Below are 3,290 nucleotides of genomic sequence, written 5' to 3'. Positions count from 1 at the left end.
GTGTGTGTGTGTGTCTGTGTGTGTGTGTGTGTATTCACTTGGTCTTTGGATCACGTGTTGGACTCGTGATCGACAGCTATTTCCCTCCTGGAAGAGAGCTCAGAGCTCGTAGGTCCGATCTATGGGTAATGCTATGACCTTGCACACACACACCCCCCAACTCCCCGCCCACGAGAGTCAGAGTAACGACCCGAGGCACAGCGATACCGAAATAATTTCGGCCCTGGGCAGGATTCGAACTGGGTACTGGGAGCACTTCTACTTCCCATTTCAGCGCTCTACCAACTGTACCACCGAGTCGTGTGTGTGTGTGTGTGTGTGTGTGTGTGTGTGTGTGTGTGTGTGTGTGTGTGTGTGTGTGTGTGTGTGTGTGTGTGTGTGTTTATGTGTGTGTGTGTTTATGTGTGTGTGTGTGTGTCTGTGTGTGTGTCTGTGTGTGTGTGTGTGTGTGTGTGTGTGTGTGTGTGTGTGTGTGTGTGTGTGTGTGTGTGTGTGTGTGTGTGTGTGTGTGTGTGTGTGTGTGTGTGTGTGTGTGTGAGTGTGCGTGAGTGTGTGTGTGTGTGCGTGTGTGTGTGTGTGTGTGTGTGTGTGTGTGTGTGTGTGTGTGTGTGTGTGTGTGTGTGTGTGTGTGTGTGTGTGTGTGTGTGTGTGTGTGTGTGTGTGTGTGTGTGTGTGTGTGTGTGTGTGTGTGTGTGTGTGTGTGTGTGTGTGTGTGTGTGTGTGTGTGTGTGTGTGTGTGTGTGTGTGTGTGAGTGTTTGAGTGTATGTATGTGTGTATATTAGTGCGTCCTGAATAGAAACTGATTTTGTTTGCAAATACTATCTCAAAAAACAATACACGATTCCAATTTTCAAAATATATCTTGCACTCACCCTGTTCACTCATTTCTTTCGTGTGACTTATTTTTCATATTTTCATTCTAACGTTCAATACTTTCAAGGCAAATAGTTTCGTATCAAGAATATAAGATTATTTTTTGTAGACTATAAGCTTTTTGTTCTTCCAGGTATTGTGTGACGTGGTCAAAGGTTACTTCTGTGACAAAGAAGGGCTACTCTTTGTTCATCAGAAACTGTAAAACATGTGTAATACGCTTTCATTGTCTTGCATTAACTTGAAAACAATATCAACACGAATGAAGAATATCCAGACAAAACACATCCACAGCAAGGACGCTTCATTTAAAAAGCGACCCCCCCCCCCCCACCACCACCACCACCACGCCTCTCCGTCCCCTCATGCAGTAAAAGAGAAGACGGGGAGAATTTTTTTCGGGCTGCGTCAAATATCATTCATATAAACCACTCTCTACACCCCATCCTACACCAACTCCCATCCTAGCATCACAGTATCACCTATACACAGCCATTCTCCATTCACCCCTATCTCCTGACTTCTCCCTTCCTTACTCAATAGACATTCCCTTTTTGTCCAACGCCCCTTTCATCCCATCCTCGGTCGTTCCATCAAGTTCACTCCATTCACCTCTGCCTTACACACCTCTTTTACCAATCTTTCTTCATTCATTCTTTCCATGTGTCCAAACCATCCCAATACTCTTTCATTGGCCCTCTCTGTCATCTCCTTTTCCACCCCAGCTCTCCTTACCTCGGCATTTCTCACTCTGTCCAACCTTGTCACCACTACCATACTTCTCAGACATTGCATCTCGAATACATTTAAACTTTTCCTCTCCTAAATTCCAGGCCTCTGCCCCATACAGTGCCGTCAGCACAAACATTCCTTCATATAGTCTCCTCTTTGCATCCATTCCCAAATGCTTATTTCTCATGACACTTTTCAATCCCCGAAGGCATTTACTTGCTTCTCTCACCATACAATTTACTTACACCACCACTCCTCCATTTCCTGTCACATATGACCCCAAATACTTAAAGCTATCCACTTCCTCCTGCCTCTCTTCTTTAAGACTTACTTCCAACTTATTCCTATCCTCCCCCCTTGTACATCTCATCACCCACATTTACCTTCAACTTTCTCCTATCGCATATTTTCCCAAACCACGTCACCAACTCGCTTAGCCCCTACTCTGACCCTGCCACAAGTGCAATGTTGTCAGCAAACAACAGCTGGCTCATCTCCCACTTTTCTCCATTTTCTTTAACCATCTCTAGTCCTCTACCCATTACCCTCCCCTTTACCTATCACACCACCCTATGTATGTACACATTAAAAGATACAAAGTAAAAAAAGAATAATAAAAAATAATCATAATAAAAATAAATAAAGGAGATAAAAAGGGGAACAGATGTAAAATATGGGAGGAGAAGAATGACAGAAAATTTAGAAAGCAATAAAATATGTTTAGAATGAAGTTAAGAGAGGAAGGGGAGGTGAGTCAAGTAGAGCAGAAAAGATGAAAGTGCAGATGGATTGGTAATAATAGGTGAGGAGGCGGTAAGGGGAAGGGGGCAGAGTATCCTAGAGACCTGTTAAATGTGGAGGAGAGTAGAAAGGGATTGGTAGAGAGGGTGGGAAGCGTTAAGAAAATGACGGTCATGGAAGAGGAGAATGGAGGTGAAATAAGAAATGATAAGGTGCAAGTAGTTCTAAAAATTATGAGAGCAGGTAAGGTACCTTGTTTAGATGACCGTCGTGCGGAGTGTCTGAAGAGGGGAGGTACATTAATAGTGGACTGACTAGTGAGGTTCTTTAATGTGTGTTTAAGGGAGGGTAGAGTGCCGGAGGACTGGAACAGTGCCTGTATAGTTCCGATTTACAAGGCAAAAGGGAACATATGTAAGTATAGAAGTTTCAGAGGGATCAGTTTGTTGAGTGTAGTTGGGAAAGCATATGGGAGGGTTTTAATTGAGAGGATTAGGAGAGGAATAGAGAGTGTAATTGATGAGGAACAGTGTGGGTTTAAGAAAGGTAGGGGTTTCGTACACCATATTTTTGTGGTAAGGCAGATGTGTGACATAGCTTTAGCAAAAGGTAATTTTTTTTATGAATTTGGAAAATACTGATAATAGGGTAGACAGAAAGGTACTGTGGGAGGTATTGCAGATATATGGAATTAGGGGAAAGCTCTTGGGGACAATCAAGAGTTTTTATGAGAGTAGGAAAGACTGTGTTTGAATTGGAAATGGAGAGAGAGAGAGAGAGAGAGAGTGGTTGAAGGTAAAGGTGGGACTGTGGTAGGGATGTCTCATATCGCCATATCTGGCTGTAGAAAATTCAAATACTAGTAAGTACCCATTACGCACGTACACAAACACACACACACGCATACGCACACACATACACACATATGCAAACATATGGATTC

At 43.3% G+C, this 3,290-nt stretch overlaps 1 long non-coding RNA gene across 1 annotated transcript in view; it reads left to right on the top strand.

Annotated features, from left to right (window-relative positions):
• Nucleotides 1-2,774, top strand: part of LOC143039398 (uncharacterized) — a 3,542-nt gene extending 768 nt beyond the window's left edge. The window contains exon 2 of the long non-coding RNA XR_012967633.1: nt 1,008-2,774. This is a non-coding gene — a long non-coding RNA (uncharacterized LOC143039398). The remainder of the gene's footprint in view (nt 1-1,007) is intronic.
• The last annotated feature ends 516 nt before the right edge of the window (nt 2,775-3,290 follow it).

This window comes from Oratosquilla oratoria, chromosome 26, assembly GCF_046742065.1.
Source record: "Oratosquilla oratoria isolate Oo_2021 chromosome 26, ASM4674206v1, whole genome shotgun sequence".
Lineage (NCBI taxonomy): Eukaryota > Metazoa > Arthropoda > Malacostraca > Stomatopoda > Squillidae > Oratosquilla > Oratosquilla oratoria.
The sequence above is the reverse complement of the archived record's forward strand: the minus strand, read 5'-3'. Positions and strand labels throughout refer to the sequence as shown.